We start from the raw sequence: 24,830 nt of genomic DNA, 5'->3' as shown, positions 1-24,830 counted from the left end.
GCACTACTAAGTATAGTATATGAAACCTGAAATATATATGACAGTAATGTTGGCCCCTTTTAGCTTGATCAGCAGATACTTCACTTTTATTCAGTTAGGTGCTGGACCGCTGTAATATTAAAAATTACTGTTTGTTCAGCACCCAATCAGAACCAAGGTCCTACAGAATGAGCCTCCATGAATGCAACTGATGATAAATGGCTGTGCTGACGCTGAATTGTACAACAGGGAGCCAGTGGCCCAATTTCAATGTACTAATTACATTTTCTGGTGCTCGGGCAAACAATTAATAACCCAGGTGCATTTCCCAACACTGTATTGATTGATGTCACAGAAACAGCAGCCTTACCGCTATCGCTGTATCTCTGCAATGTTATTTCCTTGCAGTGCAGTGAGTCGGTGGCCCCGGTTGAGTATATGCTAATGTTCCTACTTGTTGCCTTTTATCACAGCAAATCTGACACTTACTATGATAAAAGGATACATATTTGTCACTTGCTTCTAAATGTATTCGTCAGCTCCGCAAGGAGAGATCTATCTATGTCAGCTGGTGTGCTTTCCATTTAAAAATCATTGAAAAGTTGCACCATATATGTGCATGCCGCAGGAATAGTCAGTTTTTGATTTCATCCTGTGGATCCCGTTGCATAACCAGCACTTGAAATCCATGTGTCTGGTCTGGAGCGCTTGACAAAGATAAACACTGAGGGAAACCAAAGCATCTCTGTGTGCCCTGTGCGGTTAACACACGGGTGAAGTATATTCTTGGGGCAAATATTTGTCGGAACCTTTACAAAGTTGAACCGTCTAACATACAGGACCCATAGGCACCTTTTAAACAGGCAATTTGATTTCTTATACTCCCAACCTCAGTAAAACGGGAAAAATGTTCCCCACCGGACACTTTGTGTTGGTGTATCAGGGCAGCAAGCAGGGTCCCTCATCACTTTGGACAGTGACATATGATGCCAGCAGGCAGGCTCAGTCCCCCCTCTCACCATTCGTCAGTTCAATGACATCTTAAATTCCAAAGCCTCTGAGCTGTCACAAAGTAAGCTTCATAGTTTCCCACTCACTTCAATAAATCAAAAGCACGGCTAGCCAGCTGCCACGCCACCAATGGAGTCAGTGACAGCCGCGGGAGATGACGAAGGACGAGAGCTTAAATGGCGACCGAGGAATTGCAAAGAGCGGGTTTGTTAAACTCGTCTTTTTACACCGGTGAAGGCTTTGGAAAACATTTGCGCTGCTCTGACTGGTGCATCATTGTGCTATAGTTCTGTTCATTGCTGTGATGAGGAAATCACTGTCACACTTGTGTGGGATTACTTTCATCAGCAAGGACCTTTTTTTCAATCATGAAATGGACATAAACTTAACAAAAGGTGAACGTTCACATTTAAATCTGTGACTAAATTAACAATAATTGCACTAAAGAGCGCTGTGAAAGAAAGAGAAATTAACTAATTACTTTTTATTGTTTGTATTCAAAGATGTGTGCCATCGTACTGCACAATGAAAGCTTGAGCATCATAAAACCTGCAAGTGCCTCCAACCAAAATCTCTCAGCTGCCAATTTAATGGTGGTGCTACTGTAGCTTCAGGGTAGAGTAATCTAATATAAACATAATATTTTTACTGTATTTTAATGGTAATGTTATCATTACTTTAAGTATGGTATTTTTATACTCTCAGTAGGAATGAATGCAGAATGAATGTTATAAACATTGGCCACGGTGTTGGCTAATGGATTATTGTTGAAGGGTTTAGCTGCTTGTCTCTAATACTCGACATGGAGCAGCATTATACTGAACAAAGTCAAAGGGTCAAAGAGCTGTTCAAATTCCCTAAATGATAAAGAAAGGAGCTTCAACGCTTCCTAACTCATCTTTTTTAGCGGGGAAACATCTGATCGTTCTTTATGAAAGGATAGGAGAAAATGTTTCCCGACAATTGCAGCAGCAACATTTAAAGTGACACAACCTCATAGTGGCACCTGGACACACCTACGTAAATATATAAAAATAGAAGAGCTGTTTAATTCCCGTGACATGATCCAAAGCTGAATCCTCACATGATTGTCTGATTTCTACTCTGTCACATCTGTCCAGTCAGGAGTCAAAGTGAACAACCGATGTAATTAACTTATTGATCATAACATCATCTCAAGTCAATACAGATATAAAAGTAATTTTCAACTACAGGATTGTGGAATGGACACAATCATTTTTATTCTCCAATTTTATAAGGTTTTCTCCATGTATCATCCTCACGTAATTATATAATTTCAACACAGTCCAGTTTTTTTTTTTATTTTCAATTAAATCTGTTTTGATGTATGAGTGGGTAATGATTCATTTTTGCCTTTGTATCAAATGAAAACATATTTTCTCTTGACGTGTCATTCTGTTTTAAACAGTAAACTACGGCACAGAGCGTTGTGCAACATTTTGTGTGTATCTTCTGTTATAAAGTTGTTGTTTTTGTAAACCGTGGAGTGTAATTGGAGTCAGACTTTCTCTGGACAGTGTTTCTCTTTTCCAAACTTCTTACGGTTTCTCCTTCACATCTTTCCTTGACTCCTTGACATTTTCCATCAATAGTGGTTAGAAAGGAGATTAATCGGAAAGCAGCCAAAGACTGAATGGAGCTTCTGAATATATCGTTTTAATGGGTAGCTGCATTAATAAAGGGACCAAGACACACAATGAGTGGCTGCATATTGTAATGCAGCATACGTTTTGAGTCAGCACTTGTTGGCATGTCTGACACTCTGACAACAAGTTACAATTTCCCATCCAAATTTCTCACCTGGTATGAGGCCACTCTTGCCCCATATTAGGTTCACCAGCTACCTCTGTCTCAACTCTCTCCAGGCTTATCTTGAGGTTCGATGATAGACAGGACCTGTATTTGCATCAAGGCCATTCGATTGACTTGTGCCCTCACTGAAGGTGAGCTTATCTTTACTTCTCCCGCATGCTCTCAAGCAAAGCAAGGTAGATGTACAAGAATAAAGTTCAGCAACACACAATGTCACACGGTTCAAAGTGAATTTCAGTCAAAACCTCTGACGTGGCCGTGCAAGTGCTTTCATAACAGGATGCCAAGACGACTGAAAAATTTAACACATAACCAAATCGAGAAATTTGTGGAAAGACAAAAGCTACATGTGAATAACAGTTCTTCAACATTTGGCAGGATAACCAATTGATCCATGCAGAGTTCAGCACAACAGCTTGGGGGCATATGTGAGCAAGCTTCCTTATCTCAGGAATAATTCATGTTAATCAACACACAGGGAAACACACCCCGACACTGTTTACACATGAGGTGTGTCAAAGCCGAAACGAATGTCTCACTCTGCGGTTAAGGTCTTCGAGGGCCATGTCTCATAAGAAATTCATTCCAGGCAGCTCTGGTTTTATCACATTTAGCCATCTAACAATTTAAGTTGTGCTGCGGGCAGGCAGGCATTATAAACAGGTTTTGTTCCACTCTTAGCTACGGATTTATGCAGGGATATTGGATTTTATATGTATAGCGAATAAATCCCATGGTTTATGTATTGGTCTGCATTAGGTTTTTCTTCTTGTCGCCTACACTTGTGCTTTAAAGGAAACACATCCACACAGGGAAGTAAGGTACATCAAACACATTTGAAACTTAGACTAGAAATGATTAATCTAAAATAAGAGTTTACTTATAGACCACTGAAATATGAATCTCTTTTTTTCTTTCATCCTTGAGGGAAATGCACATTATCACATCTGATGTTACTATCCAGCTATTTATGGTATGAGAGCACATTTGCTCAAGATAAAATATGAATCAGAATAAAAGATAAATGACTGCACTACAGTGGCTTTCCACATTTTAAATCCGTAAGGAAAAAAGTGTTTGCAGCAGTGGCGGTGCGGTAGACAGAGTGACATGGGTTTTCGATGTTTTAGGAACACCCATGATACTCACACACGTACACAAACGCACACACACAGCTGACTAGCACAAGCCGTTAGTTAGCTTTGAGACAGCTACCAAATCTACTGCTTGTCACAGACAGAACTGGCCATGATCATAATCTTGGCTTTGCCAAACTCTCACTTTGAACCGTCAAAAAAGCCTGCAGTGAAAAAGCAGATAGACAGAGACAAAGCATTACTTTCACAGCAGATGATAAAATGTGTTGGACCTGTGCAACCAATTAGTGGCAGGAGTCCCGTGCTGGACCTTTTCTTTAGTCCACAACAGCATGTTCCCACAGAGTATTCCAACCATTACTGGATGCACCACGCTACCCCCGCCCGCTCCCGCAGAGATTCTGATCACATGTGCACACAAAATGCTCTGTATGGACAGTGTGTCTTCTCCATTCTACAATGGAAGTTGGGATTTAGTTTGAGGCAGCGTGGAGGGAAAGTGGATAAAAAAATCTAAAGGCTGATGGCCATACTTCTCCAATTCTCGAATCCAAATCCTTCCTTTGCAACACTTCAAACAAAAAGCAATCATGTTATTTTAAGGATCAGATTTACAGTACAGACTTTAATATTGTGTAGATTGACAGGGAGTGTTCATTGAATGTACAAAAATAGCATATTTTTACACTGACCTCTTGTGATTGCTTGCAATGTGTTTAGTTTACGTAAATTTTGAATGCAAAGCAAGCGTGATTAATGGAGGTTCATCAGTGATGCAAACGGAATTGATTAAAAAAATAAACTTTAAACTATTTCCAGAGACAATATCTGCCACTGGAGATAGTCGATCTACAACAGGGGTGTCAAACTCAAATACGCAGTGGGCCGAAATCAAAAAATTGCTTCAAGTCGAGGGCCACATGGGTTCAACGTTTATTGAAAACTTATTGAAAGAAACTTAGTGCACATATTGAACCTGGAACTAACAAGGCCTATAGAGTATGCCGATAAAACAACATTAATTATGAAATAAATGAAATACAAATAATAAATAATACATAAATAAATATAAAAGTAATAAAATCAGTTTCATTAATTGCTTTCTGGCTTTATCTGCAGTATTTCCAGAGTAATGTCCAGTGAAAACATTTTCTACAGGCAAACAACAGACAAAAATAATTGACTTCAAAGAAAAATCAAATGTCCTGTAGTAGCAAGAGAAAAACAAGTTTCCCTGCAGCATCTGCGTCTCCCACAGGCGCAGCTTGGTTTTAAAGCCCTCACTGTAGCGTACATGTCAGTGACGACAGGGCCCCCCCCGAAGCTGCAGGTTGAGCGCATTCAGGTGGCTCGTGATGTCACACAGACACGTTTTATTTCGGAGCTCTGTTGGGCCTTTCCCTGTGCTTTCAATAAACTCACAGATCTCCTCACGCAACTGGAACAATCTTTCCAGCACCTTTCCCTGGTTCAGCCATTGCACCTGTGTGTGATAGTCACCATATTCTGGACTTAACTCCTTCAGAAAAGACTTGAACTGGCGGTGATTTAAACCTTTGGCTCTGATAAAGTTAACCGCTAATGTTATGATGCTCATCACATGTTCGTTTTCAAGGCTTTGCCACACAACGACTCCTGGTGTATGATGCAGTGATAAGCTGTCAACTCACTTTTTTCCTCCTTCATCTTTTCTCGGATCCACCCCATATATACAGTCTATGATCCACCCTTTACATCCGCGAACGTGTACTCTGCCTCCCACCTGTCTTGAAAGCTCCTGTTTTCAAATGCCACCTTTCGTTTAGCCATTTTTGGGGAGCGGGACAGTTGAAAGTTGTCACAAGTGATATGTGATACAGACTGTAAGGCGCGCGTTCGCGGGACCGTGATTGACATGCCGACACACGGGCAGTGCATTGTGGGATCTGTCATTCACCATTGACCCGCCCACTCGTCAGCCAATGAGAGCCTGTCATTGGTCTAGAACTGTCACGTGCCCCATCCCGTGTTCACTGACCCTCAGGAATTCTCAGTACTTATTTTGTATTGAGAACTTGCAAAACACTGCTGGCGGGCCAGCTCTAATAGTAAATAGATTTTATCATGCGGGCCACATATAATTCATTCGCGGGCCACATGTGGCACATGAGTTTGACACATGTGCCTTAGAAGAAAAAGGAAAAACATCCCCTGTGCTCAAACACAATAAAAAAAAATTAACTAGAAGGCAATAAAAAAAAGGTCAAGAGAGCTTCTTCTGACTGACAGACATTTTCTACAATCTCCTTTCTTCAAATTTATTCCAGTTTCCTCGCGGCTTCTGCCCCATCGTTCAACATCTTTGCTTTAACTCACTGTGGTAACTGAGAGCAAAGCATAGGTTTTTCCTTTTTCATTTTGCAACCTTCTTCAGAAACATTTAAGCGGCAACCTTCTGCCACCAAGAAAAGCTTTGCACATTAACATCAAAGCACAAACAGGTCCATCAACACATAAAAGTTCTGTGAAAAGAATCAAGTGCTTGGAAGTTATAGAAATTATGACTGAATTAAAGGACCCTGTGTCCCACATAGGGTTGCAAACGGGCGGAACATTTTCGGTACATTTCCGGAAACTTCTAGCCTATTCCTATTCATTTATCCATCAATTGTAAAATATTTTCACAGACGATTCCAGTTGTTTGGCTAACTATTTATTTCTCTGGCGTTACAAGCTTTTTTCTCATCTTAGTCTACAGAACAATGCCACGTGCACTATCTCATGTGTAACATTTCACCCCATCCAATGTAGAAGGAAAGGCTGTGTACATTTGCAAATACTGTGCAAAGATCTATTTTAAGAATGCCACAAAGATGCAGAAGCATATAGTCAAGTGCCCAAAGTTTCCACAGGGCTCAAATCAGCCTATGACAAAACAAAATGTTTATATTCATGTCTGTATATGACAAGGTAATACAGTTAGTATAAATTACCCACAACATTTCCAGTTTATTCCCGTTAATTCCCGTATATTCCCGTTAATTCCCATGGAAAGTTTCCAACTTTGAATATTCCCGCACAATTACCATAAATCCCTTTAACAACTCCCAATTAACCCCTCCCATAAATGCTCCATGCATACTACATGTATATACAGTGCTGTAAATCTAACAGCTCCTGTTGGCATCGCCTTGGCATATACAGTATGCAAGGGAAGAGGAGGACTGGTTTTATACCCCACAATTTATGAGGCCTGCAAAAGACACAGCACTGAGAAAGCTCCTATGGAGGAAGACAAAGGAAAGGGCTATGCAACTCAACAGTCTAAAATGATCTGAGTGAGAAGCCATGAGAACAAAGTATAACATCCTCGTTGTCTGCAATTTGTATCTCTGAAGAAAACAACAACTGTCCATTCAAGTAGATATTTCACAGCACATGGATTTCCTGTCTGTTTAACCATCGAGCAACATGTGAACGCTAACGTTAGAGTTGTAAGAGCCAATCCATCGGGTGATTAGTTGTTTAATCTCTTGCCTGAGAACTCAACACATTGTGACATTTAAAGATGTCACCATGGACGGGAAATTGAAGGAGGGATTATTATCTGGCATTGTTACAGACAAATGATAGATCAATTAATAAACTAATGAATGATCAGCAGATAATTATGTCTTATTCATCGAAAGCCAATTTGGCTTTTGACAACATGATCCAAAATCAAGGTCCACTTAATAGATTTAATAATGGTCTTCATCAGTCGTCTGTGAAGAATGTTATGAGCCAGGATGCAGATCAAATCTTGGGAAAATGCAAGTAAGTGAGAATGATAACAATATATTATTTTAATGTTTTTCTTAACCTAACTATGAACTTTCAAGAATCATTTACATGTTCCCTTTCATAATATGCAAGATATTAAGTTCACTGTATGAATAGTGACATTTGAACTTACAGCACATCAATGTAATTATTCTGCTTAGAACACAGTTACTGATCTTGTGGCGCTCATGCTATTAAACTGATCCTGTACACTGATGTGGCATAGTCCATTAGATGGTAAATGAACTGCATTTATATACCGCTTGCCTTATCGACCACCAAAAGTGCTGTACACGACAGGTCACATTCACACATTCACTCCCACATCAATTCAGCACTCTATCCCACATATGCACAGTATTTTTCCCAAGGACACCTTGACATGCAGACCAGAGGAGCTGGAGATCATTCCATAGGAGTTGTGATTATTGGACAAACAGTTGTACTTCCTGAGGAACAATCCCCACCCCATTAAAAATATAAATATTTAGTTATTTCTAAAGATAACCACAGATGCAATTTGTGATTGTGTCCTTTGTTCACTTCACAGTTTTCTTCTTAATCACACTGTGTGCAGTTCTTACCTACTTACTTCTGTGTCAAGAACAAACCTTCAGACTAAAAAAGTATATCATGAATTAAAAAGCATGTTTCAGCATGAACTGCAACCCCTTCAGCCAGTACACATTAAACAAGTTAAAATATTATCCGCTGTGATTATTAGTGTCAAACCCTAATGTTTACCCAGTCAAGTCTAATAAATGGATTCCCTCCGGCTTTCTGGTTACATACTCACTGCCCCCCCTCTTCTGGGTTCCCTCTGTGATTTCTCGTTACTTTATCTTTTTGCCTTAAAGGTACATAACACATGAAGGCAATTTCGATAAGCTGACCTAGCACTGTAACAGTATGTGCTTAGAAAAACAGCTACCTACAGTATATCTATCTCTTTGAAATTCCCACAATGCTTTCAAATTTAGCCTACCCTGTACTATGGTTCCTCATATGCATAAGCCGTTCCTTGTAAGCTAAATATAATAAAGACTTGCTCTCTTCAACCTGGGCCTTCAGGCAATCATTTCTCTCCACTTAGCAATATTTATGCTATAAATTTCTAAGCCCAATAAAAGGGGCCCTGTTCTGCATTGTGCTAGCAAGTGAACTGTATGTATTGTCCTGATCATAAGTTTCAAATTAAAGTCCATTAAAAGTGCCCTGGGAGGGGCCTAGGGATGGGTATCGTTTGGTTTTTATCCGATACCGGTTCCTAACCGATACTTTTAAAACGATACCGGTGCCTGAACCGATACTTTTTTCAAAAAAGTGCACAAAACGATGCTTGACTAAGAAAGGCTTTTTTATATATATAATATATTAACTGTATAAAGCGCCGGGGGAGAGGTCTCACGAGGAGATCCCCCCCCCCCCCCCCCCGCACGGGAGCCCTGACACACGCGGGGCGCGGGCAGCGCGGGGACAAGAGTTTGTCCACCGGCAGCCGCGGCCGACATGCCGGGGCCTGTGGGGCCCGGCGGGAGCCGCCGCTTCCCGTGAAGGAAGGAGTGGAAGTGTGAGGAGGCGGGACGAGCGGAGACCTCAGTCTTCTATTGGCTCAGGCACCGAAATGAGGCACCGAAATCTCCGTTGCATTTCGGTCCGGGTAGGTACCGGTTGTATTGGAACCGGTTCCATATTGGAACCGGTTCTCGGTACCCAACCCTAGGGAGGGCAGGCCCGCTGCAGCCTGATGAAGTGCGGCAGAGCTGTTGCAGCTCAGGACAAGGGAACTGAGCACTAAAGATACCTGCCATCTGGAGAGTCATTGGGTTGAGAAATGCAGTGCACAGTCTTTAGGTCCAGGAAGGGGCTAAAAGTATATCTGTTCAAATAGACACACTGATAGATTTAAAAGAATGGTTTGGTTTGTGAAAGGGAACTAGGGACTGCCATTTTGAGTCAGGTTATTACACCCCTGATTCTTATACATTTTTGAACTTTCATGTTTTTTGTTCTGCCATGACATTTGTTTCCCCTGTTTCCCCCTGTGTCTCCTGTTAGTGTGAAAGTGTGTGTGTTCTTTGTTTGTGCTGTGGACGCAGATCACCTGGCTCTTGGCTCATCTCCCTTTCTGCAATTACAACATCAAGCTCATCTCAAGCAACCCAGCTCTTTTCCCACTCATTGCGAGATTGTATTGCCTGTTGAATGGAGGCCGGTGCCATTTCTCCAGCCACATCATCTATCTCCCTGCAAAACCACTCTTGTGCCATACCACTGCAAACAGTCCAGCAACTTGCCAGACTTTGCTATTCCAAAAGCCCATAGCCTGTATGCCCCCTACATTGTCTAAACTCTCTTCATGTGATCTGCTGATGGGTCTACAAAACAAAACAATGACTTGCAAGTTATTGACTCAGCTGACACGGACTCCTTCTGCCAAGCTCTTGCCACTCAGGGCACATAAGTTGGACAGATGACAGTGCTATTCATTAAGTAGTTGATTCCTTGTGACCCTGATGGCCATTCTCTTCCATGTCCTCTTTGGCCAAAGTATTAGGCTCACAAATAGGGAGGTCCTAATGACTCGTACCGCCACATCAGCAAATCAATCACGCATGCAGTTCAATGCCACCCTCTTCTGGCAGAATGGACTTATTTCTCCTCTGGTTCTGGTGGGTTCTGAAGCTGGTGACAATTTTATTGATCCTCCTCATGACTCACGTTGGCATCTTCCTTGAAGTACTGCCCGCTCACACATATGTTAATGCCTTTGATGATAAGCTGTTGGCCCACATCACCCATCACACAGCCCTTTTAAGCCTCATTCTCTCAGGTCATCGTTGTGGATCAATTAAATCACTGGTAATTTCCCCACCAAATGCTCTTGCTGCTTTAGGACAAACTAGGGTAAAGTTATCCAATCAGTCTCCATGTTCAGTTTTTGGTTGGAGCCAGTTTCAGTCTGCTGTAGTGGTACTAGTCCTAAATATGCAGTCCCCATACGTCAGCCATCTTTTCTGTCATCTGTTCCCTCAATGTTTAATGACCTGGCTTAAGTTTTTGTGAGCAGTATGTGCCTGTTTTTCCCTTCATATGGACCTTATGATTGCACTATTGATTTGCTCAATGGTGCTCACTTGCCCACCAGCTCCCTTCATAACCTAACCAATAGCCTGAAAGAGAGGCTATGGAACCTGCATCCATGATTCCTTCTCTGCTGGTTTGATTGGACCCACTTCTTCAGCAAGAGTGTGTTGCTTTTTCGTTAAGAAGAAAGATCACATGCTATAGCCCTTTATTGATTTCCATGGTTTGAACGACATATCCATTACAAACAAATACTCCACTCCCCCTAATTGACTCAACTTTTTAACCTCTCCCCCAGGCCATTGTTTTCGTCAACTATACCTCCGCAACATCTACCATCTCATTCCCATCCAAGAAGGACATGAAAATCCCTATACTGCAGAAAACATAAAACATGTTGACTCTAATATGCTCCCAAAAGACACAGATTTATTTCTTTTGATTGCTTTTCCAAAGCTGAGCATTTGGTGCCTCGGCCTTATTTGCCTTCAGCCATGCAAACGATTGATCTCCTGGTTCACCATGTGCTCAAGTTTCATGAAATACCTCAGGTCAGTGTGTCAGATTCTGACTTTCTGTCAGGGCCACTGCCAGTAGCTTCTCATGCAGGATACCATCCACAGATAATGGACATATGTAATGGGCCAATCTGAATCTTGAGTTGTGCCGTGCTACTGTTCACCATACCTCATCCTAGTGGGACAAATGTCTGTCTGCTTTGACTGCGTCTCAGGGTTATAAACCACCTCCCTTCCCCACTTCAGAGTCCAAGCTTGTCTTTGTTGGTTCTGCTGAATTTGGATGGAGGTTTATTTGGCTTTTTGCCTTTGGTTTGCTGGAGAAGCTACCAGACATCCACTAGAGTAAAGGTACATCGCTTATGTCAGTTTGCATGCTTGGTTGGTAATTATCTTGTAGCTTGTAGCTGCAGCTCATGGAACTGATTAAAAGTATTTTCGATAATGTCAACCCCAGTGGGTTTAAATGCATAAGTTACAAAAATAAGTTTTTAGCTTATATTCTTCAGTTATTGGTGGTTATTATAACTATCTGCACCTGATGTTGCAAACACTGGCCATTGCACTAAAAGTTTATTGGATAAAAAACAACAATGTGGAGATTTTTTCTATGATTGCAGTTAAACCATGACACAAATGGAATTTAAATAAATGACTAACCTTATGTCCAGGAATGCAAATGCATTATTTTCTAAATTCTAGCAGTGCCACATAACAGACTGTAACAGAGAAAGTGAAAACAAAAGATAGTGGCCCATCTTCAAACCTCCCCAAGCAAACAGATCTACTGTGTATCACTTTATAGCATCCATTCAGAGTCTGTATATGTAATATATCGGAGGTTTAAATGAGGAATCATATTTAGCAGGCAAAAAGGTGTCAGCTGAAGATTACAATGACAGAAAAAAATCCTGAAAGCAAAGCACTCAGGGATGTAGACTCACTGCTTCCTATTAAATACGGTTTGAATTAAAAGAGCTTATCTAAAGGGGTCTCTTCAATACCAGAATCTATAGCCACAGACAACAATATCACCCACATTAGGCATGTTACAAAATGAAAAATGCTAATTTCTCTTTTGAGCTAATGCAAATGAAAAAAAGAATGAAAGAAAGAAGAAAAATATAATCCTGAATAATGTCTTCTCCCTTTTTCCCAGAATACTTTATTGAGCCGGATGTCCCCATTGCATTTCTTAAAACATTTAGCAGGGATATGATTCTGCTAGAAATAATTAACAGCATAAATTTGCATCATTAGGGTGGATTAAGTCAAACAGTGTTTGCATACTGAAGGACTGAAGGGACTGTGCAGCTTGATCAGAGAGGCGGTTGTGCTGGTTCCTTCCCTGTTTTAGGTGGGCTGTTGACTTCCCAGGGGAGTATATTGTGGAGAATATCTCTACTTTGTCTGGGTACGTATGCAGGTATTATAATACATTTTTATCATTTGGTTATTTTTTTTTGGTTCTTTAAATAAAAAGAGCTTGCTTGAGCATGTATGTTTGTTAAGCGTATGTGTGCGGGATAAGTGATGGAAAGGAATTGCAGTTTCCGGCAGCAGCACAGCATGTTTTAGTTGTCCCACGAGCCTCTTCAAGTCACAACCTGAGCAACTAAAGTAATGTGCCCATTTTCCTTAACTGAACTTCTCCCTGTTTCCCAAGATCACTCTGCTGACTCCTAAGACCCACTCTAAAAGTTCAGACAATTATAGACTTGGACAGTTTATCAAGATATGTCTGCACTTGTTTCTGTAAATCCCCTCAAAGAGAAAAAAATAGAGGAAAATAGAGGAGAGAAAATATACTGTTGCCTGTGAACCATCTGTCTAATTCACGGTCCAGTTTTGAATGCACACACACACACACACACACACACACACACACACACACACACACACACACATATGTATATACATATATGCATGCTTTTTTGAAGAGTAAATGGAGACCTTCAAACCTAACCAGCAAATATTGAACATTGTAGTGATTTAGTCATATTCAAGTATGTTGGCCATGCCTTAGCAACGATAGGATGTGAAAACAATCTAAAATAAAGAAACATTCAAGGTTAGCCAACTTAACTGCTAGTTAAGTTCACTTCGACTTAAGTTAGGCTGAACCCCATCTGTAAGCAATGCAGCAATGTCCCATTGTTTTGAGATACTACTAAATCTTAAATCACTGCGTTTTGTAGTTGGCTTAATATTATTTTAAATATTGATATTTTATTCATATTATTCAAACATCTTAACACTACCTTGATTTCCATGTGGTGCTTCTTAAGGTTACTGGTTTTCTTCTTAGCAACAGGCCGTCTCTCCCAACAATACTCAGTATTCACTTTGTCTCACTTTGGCTAAATGTCAAATCTTCTTTTCTCACCAGGCCCCACTGTCGATGTCATGTTTTTTTTCTTGTCATCACATCTGTCTGTGCTCCTACAGCTGCACTGCATACAGTAGACAGGTCCAGGCCAGCACTGTTGGTGGTGTGTTAAAGGATGCACCACTACTGTAAAGACTCAAATCGATTCATTTGTAAAGGAAAAGACAAGCATTTTAACTTCATACTACGCATTCTGTACTTAAAACAATAGGCAACATATTAACAATATATATTTTCTGACTTTTGCCGGCGTATGCAGACCAAGAGCGCGGTTCAGGTAACGTGACCTAAAACATGGTAAGAATGATTCAGGTGGGTAACGTTTGTGTCTTGCTATTTTTCTTCTATTTATTCTTCTATTACATAATTTTTTATATTGAGTTCTGACCCAAATGTCAGCTTATTTGAACTTTATTTAATGTTAAACTGAATTGTTGTTGTCTTTTTTTCTTGTGTTCTTATTGTTTGATTTTAAATGTTATAATTATGCTATGTCTGTAAAACACTTTCCATGATTTTATTATCTTTTAAATTAAACTTTAATATTTGTTTGGTCAGCAATTCGATCCCCAGTTTGACCCATCTGCATGCCGAAGTGTCCTTGGGCAAGATGCTGAACCCTGAATAGCTTCCCCCCATAGAATAACTGTAAAACTGTACTGTAAAGAGCTTTGAGTGGTCACCAAGACTAGAAAAGCGCTATAGAAATACAAAACCATTTACCATTTACTTTGAATGTCTTTAAAATGTTATTTAGTTTTTTTTCCATGTCTTTGAAAACCCATTATACCTTAGGGCCTAACCCATTGACTCATATGTTTTCATAAGACACTAATTATGTTTCTAAAGACATATTTATATTAGTTTGTAGCATGGACATATTACATATTATTGGTATGTCTAAAACACATAGGTCTGATATACATTGAGGGTAACATTCCTCTAAAAAAACAACAGAAAGAAATAGAACAGTTGTGCACCTAGCAGGATCAGCCATTGTTTTGAGCTCACTCACACTGCGGGAAGTAGAATCTGCCGACTAGATGGACGGCAGTCTTTTTATACCCCACCCCTGCTGTTATCACTTCTTCGTGTTGAAAATGAATTCCATTCAAGTTGAAGACGAACACTTTTTTTTTTCAAAAGTGTAGATAGGTTTCGTTATAGTTTTAGTCCATTTTAGTTATTCTGCACTGAAGCTTTGGAGTTTTCCTTCAGATGTAAGTAGCTGCAAAATATAAATAAATATGCACAATCCATATTTGAACAACTGTAACATGTGTTTTATTCTTTCAAAAGAAGTACAGCTCCCGGTTACCTTATACGCTATATGGAGGAACATATGGCAGAGGCAATGAACCAAGGCATCATCTCTGTGTGTTCTGTAGAGCACAAACCAGTATTGACCTTCTGTTGATGGACTGAGTTGTGACTTATTTAGATCAATGTTGTCATGTAACGTTTTGTGGATTGATCTATTTACAGACATGAACAGATGTAGACTTGAAACCTATTAATGCCAAGGTGATAGCTGTCCAACAAAAACCCTCCTGGAAGACTTCGTAACTTCATCAGGGAACAAGTGCCACCAACAACATTACCTCAACTGAAATTGACTCTGTCAACCTAAATCGGTCATCACCATTAGTCAAGTGGAAGAGTAAATCAGCTCATCCCCATTACACATAAGACAACAGCATGGCATGGGGACGTCATTAGCTGCAGGAGTGGAAGGAAAACTGATGAAGAGCTCACTGAAATGAGATTGGATTTGAACAAGTTCTGCCGCTGTCCTGGGGGCCTTACGTGGATGCTCTTTGAGCAGATAGGTGGAGGCTGCATAATGATGAGATACTTAGTTTCCCTACTGTTCAGATTTATGGGCTCCGAGGCCTGTTGCAATCATTAGGGGGATTGTGAAAGGAAAGGGGAAATGGGGTTGAGACTATATGGGCTTGGGAGGAGGTGGAAATTGCATAGAGATTTTTTTTCTGGTAACACAGCACTTTTGAACCATAAATCTTTGATCCTCTCCTCTGTATTTGTGCAACTGCATTTTATAATGGAATACTCCCTATGATTTCACACCCAATTAGTAAATTACTAATGTTGTCCTAAAATACATGCCTTGGCCTGGTAATAAACGGGTCATGTCCCAAATAGTACACAAGGTTAACAACCACGAGTGGCTTTTGTTCTAGATTGACCAAACTATAGCAACACTGAAAAATATACATTAAAAGGAAAAAATATACCATGGAACATTCTTTCATTTTGTTGTTGTGCAAGCAAGTAGAAAAGTAGAAACAAGTCAAAGAGCTGGGTCCTTGGCAGTGGCTTCACAAACATCAGCAAAATCTGTACCACTACTAAAACTGAATGAACGGAAGTCATTAGGCTTTTGGAACACGTTGAATAATTCATATAACATAATTAACTTAAGTCAACAGAAGCATTTGCTTTTATGTTACCTGGAAGACAAAATAACTAATAATGTTGCTCTGATGACTCTTAGTCCCTTAAGATCAGTTCAGTGTTTTTGCTTACGTTTGTTGGAGTGGAACGCCAAACCATGGATTAAACAAATATTGCTGTTATTAGTTATTGTAAGTGAACATTTGTCTTTTTCCTGTTTTCTTGAGTATTCCCGTTCCTTTCCGTCACCTGTCTTTGATTGTCAGTCCTGTCTGCGTCTTTATTGTCTGTGTAGCATTGCTTGGTTTCGGGTGAGATGTCTTTGATGAAAACCACTAAGCTGCCTGCAGTATTTAAGCAGTTTAGATCATTTCTTTGCTTGCTGGTTTGCTCAGTGAAAAAACACGTTAACCCGAGCTCCAGGTTCATCTGTCTGCTCGCCACCATGTCCATTTTTATCCATTTCTGCAGAGTTTGCCAAACCAAACATCCGCCTGACCCATCTCCTGCCAATTGCGTAATGGAGTTTGGACATTTTTGCACAAACCCACTTCCTGCTTGTTCACAAGTGTCTCAACAATAACGGTTTGTACTTGTTGACCTTTCATAGTAAATCCTTTTAAAACTTTGTCTTCTCTGGAGTTCTTTGTTCTGCTTATATTATTTACCTTAACAATAACCAGAGGTGTAGTGGTGCCTTTACACTGATCTCAATTGTATAGTGTTCACATCATGGTATATATGTTTACCTAATACAAAATAATAGTCCCTTTACATCATGTTACATGCCTCCACATAATCTGTGTTCACTACATAAAGAGACTTGATTCCTGATACTGCATCAGTCAAGAGGAAAATTGCGGAATCTGAGCTTCTTTGCAAATTAGGCCCACACAACTACAATATGTTACTTTTTCAAACTTTGTGAACAAGAAATAACTGCTAACAATTATACCAACAATAACTATAAGCAGCTAAGGAAGCAGCATCTCCAGAAAAAGTTAAAAGATGGACATGATGTAAAAAGAACACACTCAGAAGATGGAGTAACCTCTTCTGAAATAATAGTATGTATGTATCATCATGCCACACTTTGTAGGCCTGTGTGGTGACAATTTTACCATTTGGGCATTGATTTATGGAACGAACAACTTTAATGTATAGAAAGATGAGCAAATGGATTCCCTTACATATCAGAGTGTTGCTCAAGCAACTGATGTTATATGACTTCCTCACTCACATGGTCACCTAGCAATGGCAGATAGCAGATGCCTATCTGCAGATGTAGAATTAAAATTCCAGAAAGAACAATTGCAATGACTTGTGCTTGACTATTGAGAAATTTCCATGACACCTGCAAATAGTGACATTGCAATATATGCTTCTTGCAGAACAAGTTAAAGGAAACCATTCAGGACTTTTAATGATACTGGTGGCTTCTGCAGTGTTTTACGCCATTGGCTGCTTGGGGTGCTGATGCACAGAGAGAGACAGAAAAAGAGAAAATAAACTGGTTAGGAGAGCCAGCTCAGTCTCGGACTGCCCTCTGGATTTCACTGAGGAAGAGGGTGAGAGGAGGTTGTTAGTGAACCTGAATTCCATCATGGACAACACCTCTCTCCCCCTGCATGCCACTGTGGGGCCCTGAGCAGTTCTTCCAGCAGCACACTGCTGCACCCACAGGGCAGGAAAGTACGCTTCCGCAGGTCTTCATTCCCACTGCTCTCAGACTCTATAACACCATCCGGAATGAAAAATATAATACTGCGCTGGTTTTTCTCATGTCACTCTACTTATATGACTTGCGCTATTCTATTAACGGAAAATATATTTTGCACATTAGAGTCCTCTTCACATCACAGTATGTTACGGTTGTTCTACTCGCTCGTACAATCATCCTGTGCCACTGCACTTTACTACTTAACATTTCTATAAAAGACACTTCTACAGTGAACGGTGTATATTATGTACAGACTCTGACCTGCCTGCTGCTGTAACTATTGAATTCGCCTGTGTGGATCAATAAAGATTTATCTCATCTTATCTAATCTTAAAAGTCTCAGACAGTAACTACAAGTACAGATGTAGAAGATGTAGAAGCTACATTATACCCAGCCACTAAGACACCACTGCATTAATGTATCAGCTACAAGGACAAGCAGCAAGCAAATAAAACGATCTTAACTTGAAAGGTTTTTGCTTGTGTGTATCGATATCAGTGTTTTAGCATCACACCTGAGCTGCAAATGTAAGTAAAGCGATGTCTTTCAGGAGCAAACATTTACTCAAACTAAAAGCCCTTATTTTTAAAGATTTCTATGGTCCTGGGTCATGCAGAGCTGCCACATGAGATTGACAAGACCTTTCCGTTCAAGGTTTAGTAAATGATGTTTGATGCCCTCTCAGCCCTGCGTTTCCACACTCTGACAGGCTCACTTGTGGGATGCTGTTGACTCAAATAAATGTCATGATGGCTTGTAAACCAAAAACGTACACATTGACTCCTCACAGTAAGAGAACAGCTTGGAGAAGACCTTACCTCCATTCTGCCGCCAGGAACCACAGGGACAGATTGAGTGAATAATATAAATAAATATAAATCATCCCCCACAGAGCAGAAATATTAAAAAACATTAAAATGCTGCCTCTTACCTCTGTTGTTGTGATAAAAAGGAATTGGTTTGATTCTATTGATTATTGTGTCATATTAGGGCTTGGCTTGGCTACAGCTGGGGACAACAATGAGGGAGTACACTGCAGGCCTGTTAGAAAACTGATAAATAAACCAACACACCAGCTGATATCTAATAATCTGACGCACCACCAACATAGAATGTCAGCTGAGCCTCTATAAGAGATAGAAATTAGATATTTAATAATAATTCAAGCATGATCCATCAATCTTCATTTGCTGTCATTTAATGGTTCATTTAGTCCCCTCTGTTCCCACGTCCCCACCTTCCTCTCTACTTCACGCACACATGCCTGCTAATAGCCCCCCTCACCTTCAGGCTCCTTTCTCCATCCCTAGCCCCTGACAAATATGTTTGTCTTTCATGAACAACTAAAATTGGACTAATGGGCTCAAACGAGAGGGAAACAAAAGAGAGCACGGGGCACATTAGTGACAAGAAAAAGGTTACCATGGATGTGGAATTATCAAAGCCTACTTTTTCCGCCAGTGTGTTCAGAGTTTATCAAGGGCATAGAAAAGAGTAGAGTAGACTGAGAAGTAAGAAGAAGAAGAAGAAGAATACTTCATTAGGCAGGAAGAAGAAGAAGAAGAAGACATAGTAGTTGGCGGTAATGCACCTTGACATTGGTTACTTGCACTGTCAATAAAACGAACAAAGAAGAAGAAAGAAACCTTGCCTCTGAAGCTTTATCTCTGAAGGAAGAGAACAACTTCCACCTGATCCTTGGATCCAACGAGGAAATTGCACTAAAGAATAACACCTTCTCCAAGCATATAGCAGGTGAGTGTAATCTAGTGGATGCAGCAGGAAATGTGTCCAGATATACAGCGAGGTAGCCTAAAGGCCAATTTACGGTTCTCCGTTTTTGAAAAAACGGACAGATAAGACCGCCCTATCCGTCGTGGAACGCCCTCTCCGAGGGCCTCGGACAGCTTTTCGTACAGGTCTGATTTTTCTCCCTTCTCCGTCTTCATGTTGGAGAGCGACGGACTGCTCTTGGCTGTGATTGGTCCGCGAACGACATCATTTCCGTATGACGTCATTTCCGTACGACGTCATTTCTGTTCGACGTCATTTCCGGACCTCAAACTTCCTGTTTACTTCCATGTAGCATCAAACTCAAACACAACTACGATTCTACGAGACAATGTGACGTGTGTGTTAAGCCAGCGGAGTTGTCCGGCTGACGGTGGCTCGTCAGAGCACTGACGGCATGTGTGTACGGTCACAGACGGTTATAACAAGCTTTCAAAACGGCGCTAGCAGGCTAAGCTAGCGGGCTAGCCACCATGCTAACTGCGGTGCTAACAGTTCATAAACCCGCCATCACGACTTTAATTCCACTTCTATCATGACACTGTTTCTATAATACCGCCAGGTTAGAAGCAAACACTGGGTAGTAGTTAGTGCCGGGAGTCCCTGCTGACTGTGTGTGGAAGCTGGAGGGGAGCTAGTTCCGTGTAGCTGCTAGCTACATGTAGCCTCAAGCAGATTCAAGCTGTGGAATCAGCAACACAGTTCGGAAACAAGAACGGGGAACCGCTGCGCTAAGAAACGATAACATCAGCATCTTGACCCGCTGGGTGTCACTTTATTTAGTTCTGTTAGTTGCCATGGTTCAGTGTGTGGGAGGCAGGCTGATAGAGAAATATAAACACAAGTGGACTTCTTCTTCCGATAATTGGGGTAGGCTTCTCTGAGCTCGTCTTCCTTTGCGCCGCCTATGGGTTTGGCGGTGAAATTTTTTTCGACGTAAAGTGGTCGGAGAAGGTCGGAGAAGTAAATATCAAAAAGACTCTTGGACCCCTGTGGAGCCCTCTCCGAGAAACGGAGAACGTAGAAGCATATTGGAGCCTTAATGAGGGGATGGGATGTTTTTTGTTCCATGGTTATGTCAGTTACTGTCAGGCTATACTGTCAGAATAACACAGATGTCTTACAATCCAGATAGTAGCAAGCAATAACCAGCAGTGATGGAGGACGTACTCATTTTACTTGCTAATTTTACTTACTCAAAAATGTACTCAAGTAAAAGCAAAACTACCTCATTAAATGTTCTAATTGAGTAAAAGCAAGTACTTGCTTTTGAAAATATTTAAAGTATAAAAAGTACTTGCCACGAGAAGCCTATTTCATAACACAATGGTTTACTATTGTACCTACAGTATATTTAGTTTAGTACAATACATACACTCAAGTACAGTAGTGAAGTAATTATACTGCATTGCATCCCACCATTGCTAGTCAAATCTAAAACATGATGTGAAAATAAGGATGAACTTAATCAAAATACAAGTTTTAAAGTAGGTCAATGTGGGAAAAGTGCAGAAAAAGTACAGAGTTGGGTGGATTGTATAAAATAGTATGAAAGGAAATACTGCATGAAACTGGAGGGCTTCCCTTTAAATTTGTTTAAATTGAGACATAGGACAGACAAAAATACCATCATATTGAGAAGAAGAGCAGACAGACCAATTCAGTCGTGACTATTCATCCATGAAATGCTACATTTAGAGACTAGAGCACAATCTTAAGTGAGGGCCAACGGGTACAGAAAAGTTTCTTCATCTCAGTACTGTTGACACACTCCTCTTTCGGCTTGGCAGCAGACCCCCATCTGCTGTTTTGACAACAGAGTGACGATACATATCTGCTATTCCATCAGAACAAGTTACTCCATCTGTTCGGTCTGCCTCTCCTCACCATATCGGCACCACTACTTCACTGTATCCATAATTTCCCTTTGATATCAGAGCTAATTTCACTGTTTAATCATGAGCAACAAAACCACAATCAAACATTTCCTGATCATCAAGCCACTCTTGACCTGGTGACATCCTTCTTCTATCAAGCCCTTTTGCAAGTCTATATTACTAAGTTATCATAAGGACACTATTTTATTTCTAAGGCTTTTTATTTCCTTTGACACTTTTGAGAGGCTACACATGCATGCAAACTCACAAATCTTTGTACATCTATTATGGTGTGTGGGGTAAAATGGCTTAAATGCTCCCCCTGGCACAAAACTCAGAGGCTTCCCCTTTCACATTGCCCTAGGTGTTTGAAATTCAGGCGGCATATCTGTAAGGTTTAGTCAGGTTAGATTTAGGGTAGAGCCACACCCTAAAGCCTATTAGTAATCCACCATTTTGAATTTATTGGGAATATTTCTTGCACTTTGAAGAACTAGGGAAAATGGAATCAATCCAATTAAACTCAAATTTTGTCACTTTCATCTCAAAGTGATGACAATGTTAAATTGCAGAGGTTGTTTTAGTTTTTCTTGAATGGCCGGGACAGAAAGAACGAGGTCTTGGACGGTAAGTTTCTGGCCTGTATCTGGTCCAATCTGTGTCAGACCTCACATCTATTAGGAATCTTGGCCTGCACTCATCTGCATGACAAACTTCGCGTAAAGTTGTGTGCCAATTTTACACAATATTGTTTTTATAATCATGGCACCATCTAATGACAACAGGAAGTTATAGGCTGCACATTTACATGTTAACACTCAGCTTATTCAGCTCTTTCATAAATATTGTCTGATAATTTTTAAGTAGGGGAATCTCCTGAGTTTTTGTCAATTGGTTTGGTTTTGGTGCCACTGTCACGGCTTATGTCGTAACTTTAGTGTTTCCCTGTTTTCTGTCATCCCCTCCTTGTCTCCGCCTTCCCTGTCTATGTGTGTGTGTGTGTGTGTGTGTGTGTGTTTGTGTGTGTGTATGCCAGACAGCAGGTGAAAAGAGAATGCAATGTGTGGAGCTAAAGAAGAGAAGGCGTTCGTTTGATTTTCGTGAACTTTGTTCATGCTGTTTTTTCACGTACCTCAGGATTGCCAGTCAACTCGCCTGCCTGATCTCAAGCTCACAGTATCTTTTGCTCATCTTCAGACAGACTCTCACCTGCCTGCCCCAGCTCCATATTAAACCACTTATCTTTACCCAACCCAAATTCCTTTCTGTGTCTGCTTTGCGGATCCAAAAAAACAGTAAGTTTGCATCCACGTTGTGGAGAAAGAGATTTCTGTGACTCCACCCCACATTGTCCCATTTTTGAATGTCCAAAGAGTCCAAGCATGAAGAATGCTTAAGGCCAAATGTCAGTAGGCTACTGGTCATTGTGCCACCTAACAGGTAACAGGAAATGTAATTGCATGTGTGTGTATGTTTGTTATTGTGTATATGATAGACAGCAGGTGAAGATAATGCAATGTGTGGAGCAAATCAATACAAGACCTTGTCTTTAAACTTGAGGCCTGTTTAATACCAGGTTTTGGTACCATCATCAAATTAAATCATTATTTCTTATTAATTCTGTTTCTGGCAGCCTTTGCACTGTGTTTATTGTGCACGTAAAGATAATTTATCATTCAGCACTAAAAGGGACTTCTTGATTTCTGATCTAGTTAGATATTTGTATCTTTCTACTCATTCAGTTGTCACACTAGATGAAATGTTACTCAGCATGTTGTTCCACTAACAAAGCATTATTCTTATATTATTTCTAATCACCACCAGGGAGGTGATTATATTTTATTCACGCTCACACAGAACAGAACGGTGTGCTCCATTTGTGCAGACTCAAATTCATAAACGTTCTGAATCCTGTCTGCGTCAGCAACACAGCATCTGCACCAACCCCTGACACCAAAAAGGTTAAGGGCCCTTTAGTGCTGCTTGCAACTTTTATCAAAATTATGCTTTTATTTAGTTTTACTCTGTTTGACAGTGTTCACAAACAGAATACTTTTTTTAAATGTCCTCCCAATTCTAAGCATACTTTCTGTGCTGTATAGAATGAACCCTCCGTGTTCCCTGTTCATTTTGTTATGATCTATTGTAATATCACTGCTCCATTTGGAGCCATCCATCACCTCAATAATGACATTAATCCTTCTGTTTGTACTGGGATGCCAGATCAGAGCTTTGGTGGAGTCCCATGTGTTCCAGTTCAGACACAGCAATATCGCTGTCACAGCCACTGAGACAGCAGCTCCCTGCTACAGCAGCCTCAGCCTTAATGAATTGCTGCCCCTCCAGTGGAAATATAAACACACAAATGAAATGTTTGCCTGGACCTGGGGTTTTCTGTGTGCTATCTTAGGGTAATGCAGTTGCAGTGAAGAATGAATACGCTCTCCATTTCCATGAGGACGACTCTTTATGAAGTTAGAGCTGAACCTTGAAAGCTTCTGTCCTTGATAAATTCAACAGTGTTAATATACACTCTTTCTCGAATGTGCCGATTTGTTTATTTGTTGCTTGGAGTTCAAAGGAAATGCAAGAATTTAGAATTTCAGTGCTGCTCTAGTATTTCTGCAGGCTGGTCGGACTGCAGTAGACTCGGTGTGAGTCTATGAGTGGCAGGCCACTGAAAGGCGCGGTGCTGAGAAGTCACAACAGGCATTTCACAGGCACATTTTTAGAACTTAAGTATAAAACAAAAATATGTCAGTCATTGATTTGTTTGTGGAATAGCTGACACCAATCATTAAAAACTTCAAAAATATGACATGGCAGAAATATTAAAATTATTGTATGGATTTTCATGAAAGTTTTTACAGGCATTCATTCTCCCAGAGGATGAGATACAATTACTTTGATGACTGCCTGGGTATTGCCAGAGTGCTAACATGAAATTGCCATTATTATTTTCTTTTAATGTCTCATAAATTACTGGATGCAGTGTCATGGAATTTAGTAGAGATGTCTAGAAGCGATATCGTGATCCCCGCCCGATGAATCCTAGACTTCATTAGTCACATGGCTTTTGATCTTGTGCCACCAGCAGGTCACAGTTTTCCCTTATCCAGTGAAACAAACATATAACAAGACTTACCAAATGGGTTACAACAAACTCTTTGGTTCTCAGATGATGCACTCTGAATTATTTGAATAACTATCATTTAAATCGTTCTCTAGCGTCCATCATGAGGTGTAAGGATTGATGTAAGAAAAACATCATCCATTAACTCCTTAGCTGCATTATGGGAATTGGTGTCTTT

General features: G+C 40.4%; 1 protein-coding gene across 2 annotated transcripts in view; it reads right to left on the bottom strand.

Moving 5' to 3' along the window:
- The window catches only part of sorcs3a (sortilin related VPS10 domain containing receptor 3a), a 208,668-nt gene that overhangs the window by 57,036 nt on the left and 126,802 nt on the right, over window positions 1–24,830 (bottom strand). The window lies entirely within an intron of this gene.

This window comes from Limanda limanda, chromosome 2, assembly GCF_963576545.1.
Source record: "Limanda limanda chromosome 2, fLimLim1.1, whole genome shotgun sequence".
Taxonomy (NCBI): Eukaryota; Metazoa; Chordata; class Actinopteri; order Pleuronectiformes; family Pleuronectidae; genus Limanda; species Limanda limanda.
Note: the sequence above shows the minus strand (reverse complement) of the source record. Positions and strands in the feature narration are given on the sequence as shown.